Consider the following 21,243-nt stretch of genomic DNA (forward strand, 5'->3'; position numbering starts at 1 on the left):
GTCCATAGAGATCGCCATTTGTGACCAGAATAAAGATGTTGGATCATACATCTCTCAAAGGATCAGTATTTTCTATTTGGAAACAAATGAACTTGGACCATGTGTTTAAACAGTAACATGAGACAATTAACTGGAGTCATGGTCCAGTCCAGGGATGGAGCTTCTCAGACAGACCCAGTTAGGGACTGTGCAGTAGGAACCGGTCATCCCTCGGTTAAGTGGATAATGCTTTTCTTCCCTGGGCCTTGAGGTCTTCTGCAGCACACCCCAGGTCTGACCCACATGCTTCTGTGTGAGCCACAGGCCAGCGTGGTAATGTGCCCTCCGTTTGTCTGAAAGGGGTCTGGTCTGTGGCCACAGTTCCCATGAGTCTGTGCGCACGTGTGGCTGCTGCACAGGCTGTTGGCAGGTTTGACTGAGGTGACCATCACCCTGCATGTAGAATGATGGGGGCGTGCACAGATGAATCGTGTCTCAGAGAACAGAGGGGGCGGGGGATAATTTTAAGGTCTCTTGGTTGGTAGCATGTCTTGTGAAAATTAGGTTGTCACACAATCCAGAGCACAGTGCACAGAGCAGGCTTCCAGGCCCCTGGCATGACCACTGTAGATAAAGGAGCAACTGAAACCTGTAATTAAAACCCAAACAATAAGTGACTACCAGTCTCATGGTAACCCTTCTGGTTTTGAAGAGACCACACTCTGTTTGTCCTGCCTAGAGCAGAGACTATTCTCACTTACTCTGTGTTGTTCATAAAACAGCTTCTGTAAGAAGGAAGGTAGCTTTTCTTTCAGCCCGGTTGATTGGATGAATCCTAATCTGTTTACATGGCAGACAGCTTGGACTACCCTGCTAATCACCTAAATTTCCCAACAGTTAATGGACGGACGGTGGAAGAGGTAAGGCTGAAGCAGTGTTGGGGGATCCCTGTCCCTTGATTCTTTTTCAATTCCAGGTGGCATCAGTAGTAGAGAGCAAGTCCATACTTCTGCAGGATGGTGTGATCTCAGGAGGGTGTGATCTCAGGAAGGGTGTGATCTCAGGAAGGGTGTGATCTCAGAAAGGGTGTTATTTCAGAACTGTGTGAGCTCATGAGGGTGCATTTTCAGGGAGGTGTGATATCATGAGGGTGTATTCTCAGGGGGTGTGATCTCAGGAGGGTGTGATCTCAGGAAGGGTATGATCTCAGGACAGTGTGAATTCAGGAGAGTGTGATCTCAGGAGTGTGTGACCTCAGGAGTGTGTATTCTCAGGAGGGTATATTCTCAGGAGAGTGTGATCTCAGGAGGGTGTGATCTCAGGTTGGGTGTGACCTCAGGAAGGGTGTGATCTCTGGTTGAGTGTAATCTCAGGAGGGTGTATTCTCAGGAGTGTGTGACCTCAGGTGGGAGTGAAATCAGGAGGGTGTGATCTCAGGAGGGTGTGACCTCAGGAGGGTGTGATCCAAGGAGGGTGTGACCTCAGGAAGGGTGTGATGTCAGGACAGTGTGACCTCAGGTTAGGTGTAATCTTAGGGAGGTGTATTCTCAGGAGGGTGTGACCTCAGGAGAGTGTGATCTCCATATGGTGTGACCTCAGGAGAGTGTGATTTTCATATGGTGTGATCTCAAGAGGTTGTGATCTCAGGAGGGTGTCACCTCAGAAAGGGTGTAATCTCAGGAAAGGCATGATCTCAAGAGGGTGTGACCTCAGGTTGGGTGTAATCTCGGGAGGGTGTGTTTTCAGGAGGGTGAGGCCTCAGGAAGGTGTGATCTCAGGAGGGTGTGATCTCATGAAGTGTGGTGAGCAGCCAGCACACAGAAATTCAAATATTTTCATTATTTTGAAGATCCCAGATGATCTTTTGTAAATATTTTGTTTTAAATGATCTGAAACATATATAGCATTTTATGTCATAGGTCTAGTTTCATTCTGAATGGGTCAGATTTTTAAACTAGATTTTTTTTAAAGTTTTTATTTTAATTACAGTTATTTTTTTTCCAATTTACTTATTTTCAGAAAAACAGTATTCATTATTTTTTCACCACACCCAGTGCTCCATGCAATTCGTGCCCTCTATAATACCCACCACCTGGTACCCCAACATCCCACACCCCCGCCACTTCAAACCCCTCAGATTGTTTTTCAGAGTCCATAGTCTCTCATGATTCACCTTCCCTTCCAATTTACCCCAACTCCCTTCTAAACTAGATTTTTAACTAGATTTAACTAATGTTAATATTATTAATAACTAAATCATTTCACTGTATAAGCAATATATAGAGTATCGCCTTACTGGTCTGGCAAATCATAATCTATGTTCTCAGCAACATGTGTTTTTAATAGACATTTTATTTTAGAGCAGTTTTTAATTTAAAGAAAGATTCTGAAGACAACGCAGCATCCCTTCTACTCCAACTCATGGTCCCTGTTCTTAATATCTTACCTCAGTAGAGAGTGTTTGTAACAATAAAGAGATATGGATACCTTATTGTCGACTAAGTCCACTTGTTAGTTGGATTTCCTCTGTTTACCCTAATACTGGTTTTCTGCCACAGCCCTCCCGCAGGACAAGGATGGGTGGTCCTCACGTCTCCTCGGGCTCCCCTGGGCTGGGATGCCTGCCCAGACTCTCCTAGATTTGACACCTGAACGGCTTTGTGATTAGAATGCTCCTCTACTGGGACCCCTTGTTCTCGGGGTTAGACTGGAGTTATCTGGGGGAAGGAGGACCACAGAGGTGAAGTATAAAGGGCATGCTGTCCACACTGGGGGCACCCGGCTAAGCAACCGTCACTGTCCCCCATTTCTGGGTTATATGCACTCCAGAAGTCGCTGCCCACACTGAGTGATACTTCAGCCCTTAGGACAGAGAATCTACATGAAGTGTTTGGAATTCTGGCGTGGGGGACATTTGCATCTCCTTGTCCATTGGTTTATGTGGTCATTTACTTAGACCTGTCTGGACACAGGTGTATTTATCTTATACTTGGGCTATAACCCAATACCACTTCGTTTCTTTTCTTGGTGGAATGGCCCCAGCGTTGGCCACTGGGGCTCTTTCGGGGGGTTCCTATGCCGCAGCAAGTATTTTAGCTTTGCTCTCAGGAGAGTCTGAACCAGACCTGGCCTATCCAGAGGGAGGCGGGCCAAGCCCTAATCCTAACTGATCTCATTCCCTCCCCTTGTGCATGCTCCTGCTTCTGGCCACCCTCCCGCACACCCCAAGACCAGCACCTCCCCCACTTCCAACAGTGATTTTCCACAAAAGCAGCACAAAGAGAGGGTCTAAGGTCAATGCAAAATGATTTCACAGACGGACCAGGTTACCAGGTGACAGGAGCAGGTTCCTATATCTCCTCGGCCTGGTTTAAAAACCATTAGCTGCAAATTAGTTTGGAGAGGAGACAAACTAAATAAATCTGTGGGACAGATTTATCTCTGAATAGTTCAGGACAGCTGAGGCTGCAAGTTTGCCTCCCAACAGACAGCTCCTGGCAGACAGCTACCAGCTGCCCCCACCAACTGGAAAGATGAGCCCACAGCGGGCACCCAGGTGCTCCCAGGGCAGCCCTCTCAGGAGCCAGCCCCTGTCTCCTCCTTCCCTGACTCTAAGGAGGCACTGCCCCAGCTCTGGAGATCTCACATCCTGCAGGGCTCCCACTCCATGCACAGAGGATGTGCCCTGGGCTTCTCTTCCCACATCTTCGGCTTTTCCTTCATCCTTCGTCCATCCCCCTCTTTTCCATCTGTGTCTTGCCTCCCATGCTCACCCTATGGCCTATCCACACATGTGCTTTCAACCGTAGCCACATGCAAACTGGGCGTCCACATCCCAGCAGCATCCCATGGGCCTTGGGAAGCCACAGCTGCACAGGTGAGCTCCTGCAGGTGAGCTTGCCCAGGTGGGGAGAAGGTGTGAACTTGTGGGGCCTCAGGGAAGCCTCTCTGGACACCTGCAGGGTGGGGATAGGGCTCCCTGCTCTTGGCTTCCTCACACCCCTGAGGATTCTGGTGGTTAGCTAGAGCACATCTCTTCTGCAATGCGCTCCCAGTGAATGAAGGGCAGACCCCTCCTGGCCTGGGGCAGGTCTTCATCTCTACCGAGGCAGCCCTGCTCTCCCGAGCACCGGGGCTCTTGCTGGAACTCCTCTGGCTACAATTGCCCTTTCTTCAACTCTGGGTCCCAGTGCAGGACCTCAGGTCAAATCTGTCCCACAGGAGCTGTGTGGTGAACAGGGACAGGCCAGGGATGTCTGTGGCCATGGTGGGCCAGCCACTCACACCTGCCCCGAGTCGTTCCCTGAGTGGGAGGCGGGACTGAGTTCACAGACCCCCCTGCACAAGACCTCCAGTCGGACCCCCACCTGCATGCTCTTACCTCACCCACTCCTCCTTCATTCAGGCCAAATTATATGCACCCTGCTTTCTAGCATCACATTTACTCTTCGGGGGTTCAGCTAAGAACCAGGATGTGGTCCGTACCTCCTGCCCATTAACAGCTGTGAGACAGGTGGTGTTCTCAGCAGGGCGGGGGCCCAGTGCCATTGCCAACACTGAAAGGCACATGCTTTGATTATATCTTTAAGCTGTGTTTCCTCAACACAGGCCAAAGATTACTGTGGGATTTGAGTCAGTTTTATTATTAGTTTCCTGGGATTATGACCCACAGTTCCCTCCCACTTGACAGATGAAGTACTGAACACTCTTCTACAGTGTTAGAGATGTGGCCTTAATCTTTTGGGTCACCGCACACTTTCCCAGAGCTATCGTGACCAAATACCAAAGACAGAGCCGCTTCAACAACAGGAATTTTCTGACCGTTCTGGAGGACGGGAGCCCAGAGGCCAGGTGTCTGCAGTGCTATGCTGCTTCGGAAGGCTCTGGAGAGGTCTGTCCTGCCCCCTTGGCTCCTGGTGGTGCCAGTAGGCCCTGGGTCCCTTAGTTGGCAGATGCGTCTCTGCCCTTCCTGCTCAGGCATCCCCCTGTGATTCTGATCTCTTCTTTAAAGGATTCCAGGCCTGGGGCACCTGGGTGGCTCAGTGGATTAAAGCCTCTGCCTTTGGCTCAGGTCAGGATCCCAGGGTCCAGGGATCCAGCCCCGCATGGGGCTTTCTGCTCAGCGGGGAGCCTGCTTCCTCCTCTCTCTGTCTCTGCTTGCCTCTCTGCCTACTTGTGATCTCTATCTGTCAAATAAATAAATAAAATATTTTAAAAAAATAAGTAAATAAAGGATTCCAGTCCTATGGACTAGGGCCCACCCCAGGGACCCTGCCTCAATCTGATTGCATCTGCAAAGACCCATGTGCGCCCAAACAAGGTCATGTTCGCAGGTAGGAGTCCACCATATTCTCCCTGGGGGACACTGTTTGACCCCTAACAGTGTCTATACCTCAGAGCACTTCTGAATGTTCCTAACAATTATAGGAACTAATTAAGTGTCTGACTCGGTGTGACTTAGAGGGAATTTATAGCCGTGGGGAAGTAATATCCGTAGTCGTACAAACCACTTGAACATACTTTATTCACCTCCAGTAATGCAAATTTTGAAAACTTTTTTGAAAAACTCATCTTAGTTTATGATCCATGAGTGGGCTTTCTCACCACATTGCCACCGGCCACACGAGAGTGGGTAGGTACATCACAGGTGTGATTTACGAGGCAAACATCATAGGACCGGATGTGGGGTGGACATCCAGGTGGACACATTATGGGAACTAAGGTCCAGAGTCCAGGGAAGGACAATATGTGTAGAAGCAAGTAGATTTACGAGAACCAGTGGGTTTGCCCAAGACGTTATTGACGGAGCCTTTCTGATTGCTCTGAAACAAGTCCAGGGTCCTCTTACAGAAAAGATGGAAGCTATAGTCGGCTCTTTCTTCATATCCTGCATTTGCTGTCCTTCTAACCTTATAGCTGGGCTAGTTGCATTCCCTTCTGCCCATCACATACCATGGGAAGACCACCCAGTGACTTCTTCTCTGAAGTCTAGTTATTATACTACCTCATGGATGTATGGGAATTTATCTATGATGTTCTTACGGGATTTACTTGTTTAATAGACTATTTATTTAAGAAGTATAGTTATGTACATTAAGGTGGCTCAAGGGATGCCTGCTACAATGTACCTCATATATTTTGTATTTCAAATAATGAGTCATACCATCAGGGTGCCTGGGGGGGGGGGGTCAGTCGTTAAGTGTCTGCCTTCAGCTCAGCTCTGATCCCACGGTCCTGGGATCGAGCCCCGCATCCAGCTCCCTGCTCAGTGGGAAGCCTGCTTCTCCCTCTCTGGCTCCCCCCACTTCTGTTCCCTCTCTTGCTGTCTCTGTTGAATAAATAAATAAATAAAATATTTTTTTAAAAAATGAATCATATCATCGCATATATCACTCTGCCCAGGAAGTGGCTTAAACAACAAAAAATTGTTTCTCACAGTCCTGGAGGTAGAAGTCCATTATCTTGGTGCCCACAAACGTGGTTTCTGGTGAGAGCCTGTACCTCGCTTGTAGGCAGCCACCTTCCTACTGTGTCCTCTGGCTGTTTGCACAGAAAGACAGGGAACTCTAGATCTCTTGCCCTTCTTATAAAGACAGTGATCTTATCGGATCAGGAACCCACCCTGTGACCTCATTGAACCTTGATCACCTCCTCACCAGCCTTACATGCACACACACTGGAGGTGAGGGCTTCCACACATGGATTTTGTAAGCATGTAGGTCTGTCCACAGTGCCACATAAAAATCATCCTTTAAGTGTCATTAAGTGTCGCTCAACATCACTCGGCATCAGGGAAATACAAATCAAAACCACAATGAGATACCACCTCACACTAGTTAGAATGGCTAAAATTAACAAGTCAGGAAACAACAGATGATGGCAAGGATGCAGAGAAAAGGGAACCCTCCTTCACTGTTTGAAATGCAAGCTGGTGCAACCACTCTGGAAAACAGTATGGAGGTTCCTCAAAACGTTGAAAGTAGGGCTACCATACGACCAGCAATCACATTACTGGGTATTTACCCTAAAGATACAAATGTAGTGATCTGAAGGGGCACATGCACCCGAATGTTTATAACAGCAATGTCCACAATAGCCAAACTACGGAAAGAATTTAGATGTTCATCAACAGATGAATGGAATAAGAAGATGTGGTATACATATATACAATGGAATACTATGCAGCCATCAAAAACCAAAATCTTACCATTTGCAATGACATGGATGGAAATAGAGTGTATTATGCTGAGTGAAATAAGTCAATCAGGCAAATACAATTATCATATGATCTCTCTGATATGAGGTATTTGAGAGAAAAAAGTGGGGGGTTTGGGGGGTAGGGAAGGAAAAAATGAAACAAGATGGGATTGGGAGGGAGACAAACCATAAGAGACTCTTAATCTCACAAACAAACTGAGGGTTGCTGTTGGGTGGGGGGATAGGGAAAGTGTGGTTGGGTTATGGACATTGGGAAGGGTATGTGCTATCATAAATGCTCTGACATGTGTAAGCCTGATGATTCACAGACCTGTGCCCCTAGGGCAAATAATACATTATATGTTAATAAAAAATAATTTTTAAAAAAAAGATTGCTTTGGCACTAAAAAAAAAAAAATCATCATTCTAAGGGAATTCTCTGTTGTAAAGATACTTGATTTGTCTGAAATAGGTGGAGTGTGTAATTCAGACCAACTGCCCAGTGAGGAGGATCACACATCTATTTGTAGACCATTCATAAGCCAATGAGCCAGTGTAAAACCACAAGGCTGAGACCCAGGAGAAGGAAGAAATGGGCACAGCAGCATAATGTGTGTGCCTGGCAGAGAGCCCAGCAGCTGCAGGGAAGGACAGCATGGGGGTTGAGGAGCCCATGGTCCAGGGCACACACTGTTCCTCTGAAGGAATAAGAGAGAAACATAAATGGGCCAGGACACACAAGGGTTGGACTGGGTCTGGTTTATCATAGCATTTTAGCATTTGAGTGCCCTCACCCCTTCCAGGGCCAGATGAAATCCTCTCTGGAGAAGGGCAAACTCATTCAAGGGATCAGATGCCTCTACAGGGACACCTGCCATGCTTAACAAGGCCACCTTATAAAGAAATGAAGAACAATAAAAGATCATAGAAATATACTCACAGGACACCCAATAGGAGAGTTCCTGCACACACATGGACTTCTAAATAGTTGGATTTAATATATTAGAAGACAAGGCTGAGGACTGCAGCAAGGGACTAGAAACTGAAAACTTGAAATGGAACAGTGGAAATGTAGAATAACTGAAATGAAAACTCAAGGACTATGTTTAACAGCAGATGATTAGACACAGATGAAGGAAGTTCTAGTGAACTGGAATGTGAAACAAAAGGAAATATGAAAATATGCAGATTGAGCAAGAAAAATAGGGAAGAAAGCATAAGCAAGGGGGGAGTGAGTCACATGTGATGGGATTCCCAGTTGGAGGGGAGAGAGAAGATTCCATCACGCAGTGATAGCTGAGATTTTCTGAACCTGATGGAAGAGTGAAGATGTGCTAGGAACCAAAGAATAATAAGTACAAAGAAGACCAAAGTAAGGTACCTCATGGTCAGACTGCTGAAATTCAAAGAAGGAGAAGACCTTTAAAACATCCAGGTTAAAAGAGAATATTGCTGTCAGACTGTCAACAAGACAGTTCCAGCATCCTTCTCAACTGAAGATATTGGAGGCCAGAACAAAGCCATGACCTCTTCATGGTCTGAAGTCCATGCTGGTCTACCTAGGATTCTGTACCTAATGAAAATATCCTCCTAATGAAAGCAAAATACAGAGATTTCCAGATAAAAAAGATACTACTGAATTCCTCACTGGCTGAGCCATTTTCCCCCGTTCTTACTTAGTTATTTATCTCTCTATCTTCTAAATTTTTATTCAAATTTTGGTTAGTTAACATACAGTGTGATACTGGCTTTATGAGAATTTAGTGATTCATCACTTACATCACTTAGATTCATCACACCCAGTGCTCATCACAGCAAGTGCCTCTTCTTAGCATCTTGCCATTCTATGAAAAGATCAAGATCTGTTCCTGTGTTCCCAGGATGACCGGAATGGGGAGAAACACTTGTTATTCACAAGTGGAAAATCGGGCTCTCCGTGAGGCAGCAGATGCCTGTTACCATCTCTTTGCCTTGCCGCCCAGGAAGACAGGGCCACCCGCAAAGATTTGGGGAACACTCTGAAACTTGGCCTCTGGATTCCAGAGCCAGGACTCAGCACCTCGCTGGCGGGCTCTGTTGAACGTGACCCTGTGTCGCCTGACAGACTCAAGAGTCTAGCCCAATAGCGGGAGCCCAGATTCAAGGAGTCTCTGACAGGTTTTGCTGCTGTAGACGCTAGAGCCACTCGGAACTTTCCACAACAGAGTCAAACTGGTTGTAAGCAGGTGTCTCCATTCATCTAGAAACTGCCTGAAACAAGTAAGTTAGCATTTAAAGACGATGGTCATTACAGAGAGTGTATGCTTCACACCAACATTTTCTCCAGCTGAGCCCCGACTTCCTAGAAATGCACACATGGAAAGAAGACACTTGTTTTCTGTTCCAGTTCCAAGTCTCCAACCTGAGCAATGGCAGGTTTTTCTAAAATCCCAAGTGCATTGTTCTCAGAACAAGAGGACCATTCAGAGACTTTCTGCAACCCGACTGGACTGAAATGATAGTTCTGTCACTGACCAAGGCCATAAGGGGCGTTCTCGTGATTTTACACTGTTCTGTGGTGCAGTGCAGTCCTGTTAAACCATCTTGGACCTGATTCCTCAGTTTGTATTTGTTGTCTGTGATTTCAGGGGAACACCTGGAGGTAAGGATTTGGGATGGATCAGAGCCAAAAATTAGACGAAGCTTGTTAGCTGAATAAAAACACAAGCCCAGCTGTGTGTGGCTTATAAGAAACACACCTTCAATACCAACTGCAGAAAGTGAAAGGAAAAGGAGGAAAACAGGGTTCTTTGGGCAAACACAAGCCAGAGAACAGTAGTCTCTACTTTTTCTAATATCAGTACAAACTATCTTCAAAGCAAAAGAATTACTAGGAAAACAGCAGTAACTCATGTTAGCTAAGAAGTTTAATTCTCTGGGAGACATCCTGCTTCTCAGCCCATTTACACCTGATACAATTACCTCAAGTATATGAAGGACAATGAGAAATGTAGGAAAAAAGGACCTGCCCGTGTTCCTTGTGAACTCGATAAACTTCTAGTTGCTGGTAGAAATCTGACAAAAAGTCAGTGGGGAAAGCAGGAGTTTGAAGCTTTGGGCTCATGCTGCAGGGACGCGCAGAGAGGGAGCTGCTAGGGGGACAGGGGGATGGGGGGGAGCGTGGTATGGCAGCCACGAGGGGCCTAGCAGCCCCCCGGACCCCTTTGCCAGTGGAGGCAGAGTGGGAGGGCCCAGGTCAGGGAGACAGGAAGGTGGCAGAAGAGAGGCGTGTGTGGCTCCAGAGAACCGACAGTCACGAGTGCACGGTGGGAAAAGGGCCGCGAGCAGGTTTTCCTTCAGCAGCTTCCTCAACCCCAGGACACATACGAAGTGGGGTCATTAGTACCTGCTCAGGCCAGCCTGTGGTACACATGGCCAGTGACACAAGTGCCTCGGCGTCCTTCCAGCACAGGGTCAAATGTGGGCTCTGAACACAAAAGCTCCCGGAGGAGGGGAGATGCAGAAGGTCCTTCTCCCCAACCTCCTCCCTTCACCTGCTCCTGGGGCCACAGACAGAAGACAGACAGTCCCGTGTCCCCAGCCTCCTGGCCACATGGCCCCTCGAGACCAGGTACTGCCAGCTCTTATCGAGCGAAATGACTAGAATTTAGGGGTTTGATTGTTGAAGCAATTAGTGTTAATTAATGCAGTATTTGTTAAAATATAGTGGTTTTTCCAAACATTGTGAGACTATAAATTGTCACAGTCTTTTCTCAGGCTGTTTGATAGCATCTAATAAAAGGAAGAATGTACATCCTAGTTTTGTCAGATAATCACTTCTCAGCCGTCATTCTGGGGAAATGCTTGCACAGATGTACCGAAATGCACAGGCAGGACACGAACACAGTGCCGTCTTTTATAATAATTATAAATTTATAACCCACTAATGCAGAAGAAAATCACAGTGAAAACTTGATCAATCCAGTAAAATGCAGATGAAAAATAAGAAGATGAAAAATAATGAACAAACATAACAAAGAAAATTAAACACAAAAACGACTACACATAAAAAACTCTGCCTGTTGGTTACGGCAAGCTGGGCCGCGTCCTCATCTCTCCTGCTATAGTGAGCACCAACAGCAAAGGTCCTGCCCATGCGTTTTGGTCCCAGGACACAAAATCGGGTTGTGAGGAGACACATTGCACTCCCGTAGTCTGGGCAGCACAGTTCCCAGCAGCCAAGACCTGGGAAGAGCCTGCGAGTCCATAGATGGTGCATGGACAGAGGTGTGTGATGGTGCAGGGGGACGCCAGTGGCCACAGGAGGGATGCTGTTTGTCATCTGTCTGTGACAACTTGGGAAACTTGAAGGCATCATGTGAAGTGCAACAGAGAAAGACAATGACCCCAACCTGACTTGTGTGCGGGCTCTATGTGAAAGAGCTCAGCACCCGTGGTGGAGGTGGGCCTAGGGCTGGGACAGTGCTGTTCAGAGAGCACAGACTTCCTGCCCTAAGATCAACAAGCTCCGGTGTCTTCCGTGCCCAGTGAGTAACACCCGACAGCCGCTAAGCCGGAAGACCGCAACTATTCTCACCACTAGCAGGAGGCCCTAGCTCAGCGAGCTGATGCGACCGTGGCGATCACCGCGTAGGGCTCCGCAGGTCAACAGTCGGACCCCTGATTCCTACACACTGTCATGCCACTCCTGTGTCAGTAACAGAAGAAACAACAGGAAGAACAATAGCAAGGCTCAGCTCCGGGAAGACCGACTAGAAGAGGAAGGGGTGGGAGCCAGGTGAGGGTGGTCCCCCACAGCTGCAGAACTCAGACTGCTGGTCTCACCTTTGCAGGTGGGGCACCGTGTCCAGCTGAACGTGGCCGGGCACAACTCCTCTGACCAGGCCTCAGACCTCCTCTCCTGAGACGCCGTCTTCACCTGAGGATCATTCAGGTCTGTGTCCGGTGTCTCTCACACTTTGCATTCTGCCTGAAAGCCACCTCGCAGGCGTCCACAGCCTCACAAACATCCACAGCCTCACTGGTGTCCACGGCCTCAGGGGTGTCCACAGCCTGGAGAGATGCACTGTTTTGTCTCCTGTGATGCCGGCTTTGCCCCAAGTGGCCCTCAGCTGACCAGCTGCTCTCACAGCATTGCTGCATGTTTTGGGGGTCTGTACACCCTGACTCCCTTCCTGGGGCCATTTTCTCTGTCCGTTGGCTTTTGTTGTACAGGAATCACATAGACTCCAGGGCCTGTGTCCAACATGCCCTGCTCCGTGGTCACATGGAGCTCTGTTTCAGCAGTCACTCTCCGCCCCCGGAGGTTTGGGTTCAGCTCTGCTCCACCCACCAGCCTGGGCCCAGCTGGGGGTGGAAACTCTTGGAGGGGGCTCTTTCCCAGGGAGTGGCAGAAGCCCAAGAGGGCACGGGCTGGACCTGCCCCCTGTGAATATCCCATTGCCCCAAGTGGCCGTGCCAGAGCAAAGGGTGTGGAATGTGCTTCACCCACGCCGAGGGCTCCGTAATTTCCCAGGTGGCGGGTCCGGTGTGCGGCCCTGTGGCTGAGAAAGGACGGGAGAGCTGGGAAATGATCTGGTCACTGTTCCAGTCTAGCTGTGGAAGAAGAGGCAGACGCTGTGGAGAATGGCAGCATGGTCAGAGGCTTGGGCTGACTGAAGTGGTTAGGGTCATCAGATTTTCATGCAATCGGTAAATTCCAGTGTCTGTGAAGTGTCTCCATAAATGCAGACTATCAAAGACCCATCAGCAGTTGGGTTCAAGGCAGACGCAAGATGGTTTCTGTAGGTCAATGACGGGAAGGCTGGTTGGTTGGCACGGACACTGTGGCATGTTCTGAGGAGGTCTGGGGACCTTGTGGCCGAAGCAGGGGACCCAGGAGACACACAGAGCCCACGGTGGCTGTGAGTAGCCAGACTTTAGGGATGTGTGCATGATTCCTTCTGTCCACACGTACACACAGACACAGAGAAGGAGCAAACCATGGGAAGCAGCTTCAGGTCTGTGCCTCCATCCATCCATGCTTGTCCCGTCACCTGCTGACAATACCTACACATCCGTGGGCCCCCCAAGGCTCCAGAGCAAGTGAAGCCGAGGACATCTCTGTGTCCACCCTGGGTGCCCGGGGTCACCAGGCGGCCTCTCTCCGAGGCCTCCCATGTGGGTGCCCAACAGCCACTCGGACCAGCTCCCTAGAGCCAACTCTTTGTGCTCAGCAACATACTTTTCCAAATACTTGCTGGCACACGCCCCACCATCTTCAGGGCCTGGAGCCAGGCCAGTCTTCCCACCCTCACCTTCCCTTTCCAGATTCCTCCCACTCCTCCAGGATCACTATTTCTCCTAATCAAACTCATTCTTGTTCAACACGCACTAACTGACTCTCGTAGCCGCTTGCTGACCACCGCTCCCTGAGCGCACAGCCTTTGACACTGTCCTCTGTGTGGATGCCCTTCCTGGCTGGTCATGCCTCCTGCAAACACAGGGCTGGGGACCCCAGGATCCATCTGCTCCCGGCCCTCAGCTTGCCCACAACGGCTCATACCACAGGTGCTCAGAGGCCCAAGGGGTGACGACATGGCCATCAGGGACCAGGCCTGGTGTGTTCCAGTATCAGAGGCTACCATCACTGTGGTGGTTCTCATTCTATCCCTTTGTTTCTATCCTACATGAGTCAATATCTTAAAAGCAGACTTTTGCAGGCTGCATACATTGGTCTTATTTTTCTGGCGAAAATATCCATTAATTTATTGTTTGAAAATTTTTTTATTTTTTAATGATACTGTGGTATACAATCTGTGCTCTCAAAAACATTATTTAAGAATCATGAGAGACTATGGACTCTGAAAAACAATCTGAGGGTTTTGAAGGGGCAGGGGTGGGAAGTTGGGGGAACCAGGTGGTAGGTATTAGAGAGGGCACGGATTGCATGGAGCACTGGGTGTGGTGCAAAAACAATGAATACTGTTACGCTGAAAAAAATAAATAAGTTAAAAAAATATTAATAATAATAAAAAAAGAAAGCAGTAAATAAATAAAAGGACTCTCCTTCCTCAAAGGAATGGTGTAGGTACAACAAGGACAAAGCTTCCCCTTCACGAAGTTTCTAAAGTAAAAGGCAGCAGCTCTAGGTCCTCCCGCAGCAGCACGCTCCCCAGACCGGGCCTCCTGAGCTTTCTGCGATGTCCTGCCAGAAATCTAATGTGCCATTTATCCAAAAGCTTCTTGTTCCCCTTCTCTTTGCAACAGGGCTGTGAGCACAGATTCAGCAAATAAACTCCACTGAGGAAAATGTTAGGAGTAAAAGAAGTTAGCATTGTTTCAAGTTACATCCACCAAGGGACTCAAACATTAAATATCTATTTGCAAATAATACTGACTTGTTGAGGAATTCACTGCAAATGGAAATTTTTCTTAAAATGGAAAGTCCGCTGATGTAATTTTCACAAAAGAATCAAATATTTTTAAAATATTTTATATATTTTCAGTTAATTTTATGTAATTCATGTGATAATAGCATATGATACGCAGACGTAAATATTGGAAGACGAATGGGGATTCACAATGAGATTTTAGACAGTCTAGCACAAAACTGATCAGTGGCTTAAACCAAACTCTTTGCTTTACTGATGGCAGGCATGTCGGCAGGAGGAAGCATCTGAGCGATGGGTTTGCCCGTTTTCCTGGGAAGAATGATTAGCACTCGAAAGACTGGTTGTGTCTTAAGTTTGGACTGTCATCCTACTCTTTCTGCATGTTTCCTACTTCATAGAAAATATGGGTGGGTATTCTCTACGTTGCTGTAAACTCACAGAATCACCACTGCCACAGCCACTCTCACTTCATGTGGAGCTGACCATCTCTGCCGTGAGGCGGAATGCTCCCAGCCTAGGAGAGATTTTATATGAGGAATCAGTTTAAAAATACTGATTTGGACCAACAGATAATAATTAAACAGAAGCTCATAAAGTCCGTCTGCCTTGAAGGAAATAAAAATTAACCTACAACAGTTTTGTTGTGAGATCCTAATCAGACTCTCCTTTTTCTGGGCAGAGCCAGTCAGCTCTCAAGGGACAAAACGCAGCAGCTTGCCAATGAAGCCCAGATTCGTCAGCTCTGGAAACATGGAGGTCGATAGCCCTGCCTTTTTCAAATATCCAAGAGGTTATCAGACTTGTTTTAACCAGAGAATTCAAATTTGCCAATTTTGCAAATTCTTTTCAAAGTAAGTGAATGGGTCATTAATATCCACCACACACCAAGTCATGGTGAACAGGATTGATCAAAATGGCGGGAATCTGTATGGCTATTCTCAGTGTCGACGGGGGAGGAAAGAACAAGTCAGTTCACAATATGCTCTGCTTTTTTTAATAAGTAAAAAGTGAGCAAAATTTATTTTTCTTAATTTGCATTTGGTAAATTTAAGGCCTTAGCATCCTTCTTAAATCTTCTGCTGGCTACAAGTTGGGGTTACAAAATCCGAGAACACTGATTTAATTAAGAGGCACTAAGGCTGGGAAGGTGCTAAGAAATGTGTCCCTACAGAAACAGTGCCAGCGGGATACATTCAGGCTGTCCCCACCTGGGCTCGCCTCCTCAGTGGGCTCGGAGCTGGCAGCCAGCTGGCTTTGCTGGGTGCCGTCCGAGGCAGGTACTGCTCAGACACCCTCAAACAGGAAGGAAATCCAATGCGTCCAAGTCATGGTTTCATCAGGTCATTCTTGATCCTGATTCAAGGGCAACAGGACTAATCTGTTGTGTACCTACTGCCACATCCTCACCGTTGTGGCATCCCAGGCCCTAACTCCAGGGCTTTCCCTGAGAAATGATGAAAGCCAGTTACATTTTTCATGCAAACATAAGAAATTGAATCTCCCCTCATGTAAACATTTTTGCAGATCTAGTTCCTATCTAATAGATTGGGTAAACAATTAAAAGTTGGGTAACTTTTTTTTTTAAGATTTTATTTATTTATTTGACAGACAGAGATTACAAGTAAGCAGAGAGGCAGTAAGAGAGAGGAGGAAGCAGGCTCCCTGCTGAGCAGAGAGCCCGATGTGGGGCTCGATCCCAGGACCCTGAGATCATGACCCGAGCCGAAGGCAGAGGCTTTAACACACTGAGCCACCCAGGTGCCTCAGAAGTTGGGTAACTTTTTATTTAAATTAATAGGCATTGTGGGCAGGTGTGGGCCAAACCCCCCTCCAGTGTAGAATGGAAGCTGAGCTATCTGTGGAGCCCAGGCCCAGTCAGTGCAGAGCCTGAAGAAAGGGTTCTTAGCACAACCCTCTGGGCAGGAAACTATCTGGCAGTGGTCTTTGTCTATGTTTTTCACTAAAATAACTTATGTGATTTTAGAAGTATGATGAACGCATTGGCAAAGCAACTTATTTATTTGTGTCAAAAGACCCAATTTTGAATGATGGACTGTGGATTAAGACAATAAACAAATAAATTTTCAAGCTGATGCTAATCTGAATGAATTTACTATGAAAGCGACGCGACATTCAGGTCGTGGCTGGCTCTTAGAACTTGACTTGTTTCCTTTAACAAACTTCTGTGCAACCTAAAATTCTCCACAACTTAAAATGTCACATCTGGAATAGCGTACTCAACACACATAATTAGACCAGAAATGCTATCACATCCAAGAAAATATCCACAGAAAATTGTCCAAACGGTTTTTGTAAACACAGAAACTGGAAATTCAATTAACATTTACAAAAACTTGACTTTCTATAGAAATACTAGAAAATCGTGTCCCTAATTATTCTTGAACTGAAACAAAGTTTGTGAAAGAGAAACCAGACTCCTTCTAATCCCCCCCAGGAGGTAATATTCCAAGCACCACCAGAAACACAAGGTCCCTTCTACTCAATTTTCATTCGTGCTCTGCTGGCCGAGAGGACCTGATTTGAAGGAACAGCAATTTCACCATTATTTCCTCGATTACAGTGGGCATGGCGCCATCTTCACTGACAGTGCACCTACAAGCAGCTCTCCCCAGCCACTTGCAAGAGTCTTTCTCGTCCCATGGGCACACGCATTTGGGATCATTCTGTCCTGCCCATTTTCCATTCTGCAATACCCTGTTTGTATCAGGCAATCTTTCAAACAGCCCACATTGTCTCAATTTAGTGTATTGTTCCAGGGGTCATCTGGACCACACTGTTGCTAAAAGTCTCCCTTCTCCTCTCTGCAGCTTGATCCCTCCATTCCTACACCCCACACCTCCTTCTCTTAATGGAACATAGCATCTGGGAGCTTGCTGGGAAATTCAAATAGGAAGTGCATTTCTGAGACCTGATATGGTGGGTCTACCACTCTGTCCCCCTAGGATTTGAAGATCACTTTCTTCACAATCAGTGACAAGTGGATGACCCCGGGGTGACCTGGAGGGACAGACAGAGCAGGAGTTCTTAGCGCATCTCCAGATGTTCCCTGGGTACTTCCCATCTTCAGGTACACTGGTCCACCTCAGGACAGACATCTGGGTACCCGTTGCCTGGGGGTTGGCATTGGGCTGGGCAGAAGTCCCCCAGGACTCTCCCAGCAGTGAACAATGGTGCCAGTGATCAACACCCAGAGTAGTGCCCTTGGGTGGTACAGCCAGTGCGAGGAGTCTTGCTCCTTCTGGAATCCCCTGTTGGATTTGGAATTTTGTGTCTTCCATGCACTCCCAGGCATGAGTTGATAACATTCCTTCTTGGCTTCCTCCCCATTTCATCATTCCCCTTCCTAACCATTGTTCCCAGGGCACCTTCTCTCCTAGTTGGCTCCCAGATGAACCTTGAAGTGTTGCCAGAGGACATGGGGAAAGGAGCAGAGATGCCGAATGGGAAAAGTGGAACCGGCAGGTGGGCCTTGTAGTTAGGTGGGCCCTGTGGGTATGGGGGTCCTGTGGGTAGGTGGCTCTGTTGTTAGATGGGCCCTGTGGCTATAGATGGGCCCTGTGGATAGTTGGGCCCTATGGGTAGTGGGCTCTGTGGGTAGGTGGGCTCTGTATTGTGCCACCACCTTTCCCACATCTGGCTGATTCTCCCCAGTCACCTTGGAGTGGGACATGGAGTGTGACAGCAGTGGGACATGTTGGAGATTAGCATCCCCTCATCTCAAGCCCATGAGGCAGAGCCTAGAGATTTACTGGTGGTTGGACTGAGGGGCCATAGAAACATGGGCAGAGCTGGGACCCGGGGAGTCAGGAGCTTGCATTCCAGGTGCTGGGTCATCCATCTAGAGGCCAAGAAGGGGGAGCAGAGCCAGGGGCGGAGGTTCAGAGAACTCCTCTGGAGCAGCTCTTCATCTCCGTATCCCCACAGGACTGGTTTTGTAATGAGCAGGGAAGGAGCAGAGCGGTGCCTCAGGGCGCCCCCGACTGTCTCCTGGCTCCAGTGCACCAGGCCCTCAGGGTCCTTGGTCCTGTGTCAGCCCTCCCCGCTCTCCTGCTAGGTGAGGTGCACCTCTGGCACCTCTGCTAAGTTGAATTTACTAATGATCGTTTCTTAAACTGCATGTGCAGATGCAGCTGAAGGCCACTGGGAGTTTACTGTCTCCACACCTTCCTGAGACAGGACTGGGCTTTGAGGGTGTGGACACTCCCCTCCCCCGACTGGTAGGAGTTAACAGGCTTGTGTGCATGTTTGTAGACTCTGATAAACCTTGCTGACCGGTCCTGGGCTGGCATGTAGGACACTCACAGACCATGTGTTGGATATGGTTTCTTGCCCATTCTATCTCAGCGCTATTTCCTCCCTAGCTGGGACCAGCCCATCCTCCAGCAGGAGGGCCACAGTCTCTCAGGGCATCTGTGTAAGTCACCAGATGACAGCATGGGCCATTCACATCCTGGAGCCAAAACTGGGAAGGACCACATGCCTGGGGCTGAAGACTGCGGCTTCCTTTTGTGACCCCGACCATCTTCTCCCTGTTGGTGGAAACAAAGGCCCTTACACAAGGGGTCCCAGGAGGCTCTGGGGGAGGTCACGCCCAGCCAGGCTGAGCAAGTCTAAAATGACAAATTACAGGTCCATGCAGACAGTGACACTGGTTTCCGCACCACGATGAATTGCCAGGGCAACAACAACAAGGTTCTCCGGATATATCCTAGGATGAGGTGGGCACAAGTGTCCCTTTTTCCTAACTGAGGCTCAGACCTAACTGGGAAAATTAGGGAGGTCCCTTAGAGGCTCGTGACAGCTGCCTGGCAGGAGGAAGCAGAAAGTTCCCAGCAGGTGCCCCAGCCACTCGGCCACAGCCACCCAATAAATCTGCAGCCTGTCTGTGAGCCGACACACAGCACCTCGCACGGGGGAGGCCAATTTGCCATAAATCCAGATCTGGAGTATAATTTAATGTCTTATGAATCCTTAAAGGGACGTCTGAAGAGTCTCCCCTGTAGGAGGGAGTCTCTGAGAAGATTTATGGCCATGGAAGGGGCTGGTCTTCAGGGGTGCATCCAAATAACCCAGGACCCTACCTGAATTGCATTAAGATCCCATAATTATAGCAGCTCTCCCAAATACAGTCTGTCAGCCTTTGGTGAGATAGATTTCCCAGAGATCACAGAACATGCCAGTGACTGTCACCCCTCTGGTAAACCCCAGGCTGAATCAGCACCACTGCCCAGGGTAGGGGTTAGTCCTCGAGCCCCAGACAGAACCTAAGTCAGACACCTGCATGAGCTGCCCCCTCATGGGGGACCAGGAACCCTCCACACCCAGTCCCCTCCCCTGCTCTCCAACCCCAGCTCCAGAACCAGACTCACAGGGACACGCAGGACTAGCCCACAGCAAAGCCCTCGTTTGGACAGGATGTGGTGCATGTCCTCACATTCCTTCCTTTCTGAGTTTGAAGGGTACAATCTCTTACAGAAGCAGAGCTCAATTCTGATAAAAAGTGCATCTATACAAAGGAAACCTGAGAAGCAGACAACTCTGTGTTGACTATGGCAGTGAGCCTGCTGGTAGGTTGCAGGGTCAGTGGTGGGAAGGGAAACCCCATTTCAATGGTTCTAAGGAGCCGGAAATTGCTGGAAACAAGGATTTAAATTCACAGACTTCCCTGAAGGGTGTCAATCCCATGGGCCCCAGAGCGACATAAACACGTAAGAGGAACTAAGCAGCAGCTTCCCATCTGGGGCAGAGGCCGGGGCAGAGGAGGAAGCTGGTCCCCAAGGGCCGTAGGGAGGAGTCCATGTCTGGGAACCATTGGCAGCTCGGAGATTTGCCCACAGGTCCTGGACCAGCCGGGGACATCCAGAGCTGCACGCAGGTGAGGCCCTGAGCCCCTGGACACAGGCGGCAAGTCTACACTGAACACCCCGGTCAGATACCAGTGCACTTCAGAGTCCCTTTGTGTGGGCCATTGGGAAGCACATCCCGGGATCAGTGTCACTTCCTCAACGTCACAGGACATATGCACTCGGCAGGTTCCTGGTTTGGGCAAGCATCAGCAGTGCGCCCAAGGCCAGCCGGGTGTCCCTGGCACATCTGTGAGCAAGCTCACCTCTCCGTATGGACAAACACCTGTCCTATGGACAGACACTGGTCCTATGGATGGACACCTGCTGTGGTGGCCTCGTCTTAACAATTAAACCTGCTATGACCTGCGTCCGGAGGAGGTTGTGTTCTGAGGCGCTGAGGACTAGAACTTGCTGTGTGGACGGGGGGGTGGGGGGGGACACGGCCCGACCCATGGCACTCACCCACAGTGCTGTGTTTGTGGATATGCCCTTGGCTAAGGTGACTTGTGGCAGAGATCATGCCTTCGGCATCGCCATCATTCTCACGGGATTTCCAGGAAACCAGTGATGTTTTCTGCTAATAGGTATAATTTTGTTTCTTCCTTTCCAATGTTCATTATCATTCTTAATATTTCTTTTACTATCATTGGCTAGATCTTCCAGAAGCTGTTGCATACCACAGCAATAATTCACACTCTTATTTTGTTGTCAAGTTTGGTGAGAATTAGTGTTTCAACTGTAGCTGTATGTGTGTACATGTGTGTATGTGTGCATTTGAGTACATGTTTGTGGGGCTGTATGTGCATTTTAATCATGTTAATAAAGTG

General features: G+C 48.4%; 2 long non-coding RNA genes across 2 annotated transcripts; one reads left to right on the plus strand and one right to left on the minus strand.

Annotated features, from left to right (window-relative positions):
* Nucleotides 1–674: 674 nt before the first annotated feature.
* On the plus strand, nucleotides 675–15,580 carry LOC309843938. The gene is made up of 4 exons (XR_014300426.1): nucleotides 675–899; nucleotides 12,009–12,109; nucleotides 14,812–14,956; nucleotides 15,229–15,580. It is a non-coding gene; the product is annotated as an uncharacterized lncRNA (long non-coding RNA).
* LOC309843939 lies at nucleotides 14,635–20,062 on the minus strand. The gene is made up of 2 exons (XR_014300427.1): nucleotides 19,940–20,062; nucleotides 14,635–15,063 (listed from the first exon to the last, which is right to left on the minus strand). It is a non-coding gene; the product is annotated as an uncharacterized lncRNA (long non-coding RNA).
* Nucleotides 20,063–21,243: the final 1,181 nt, after the last annotated feature.

The sequence above is a fragment of the Mustela nivalis genome (assembly GCF_964662115.1).
Source record: "Mustela nivalis genome assembly, chromosome: 11".
Classification (NCBI taxonomy): Eukaryota; Metazoa; Chordata; class Mammalia; order Carnivora; family Mustelidae; genus Mustela; species Mustela nivalis.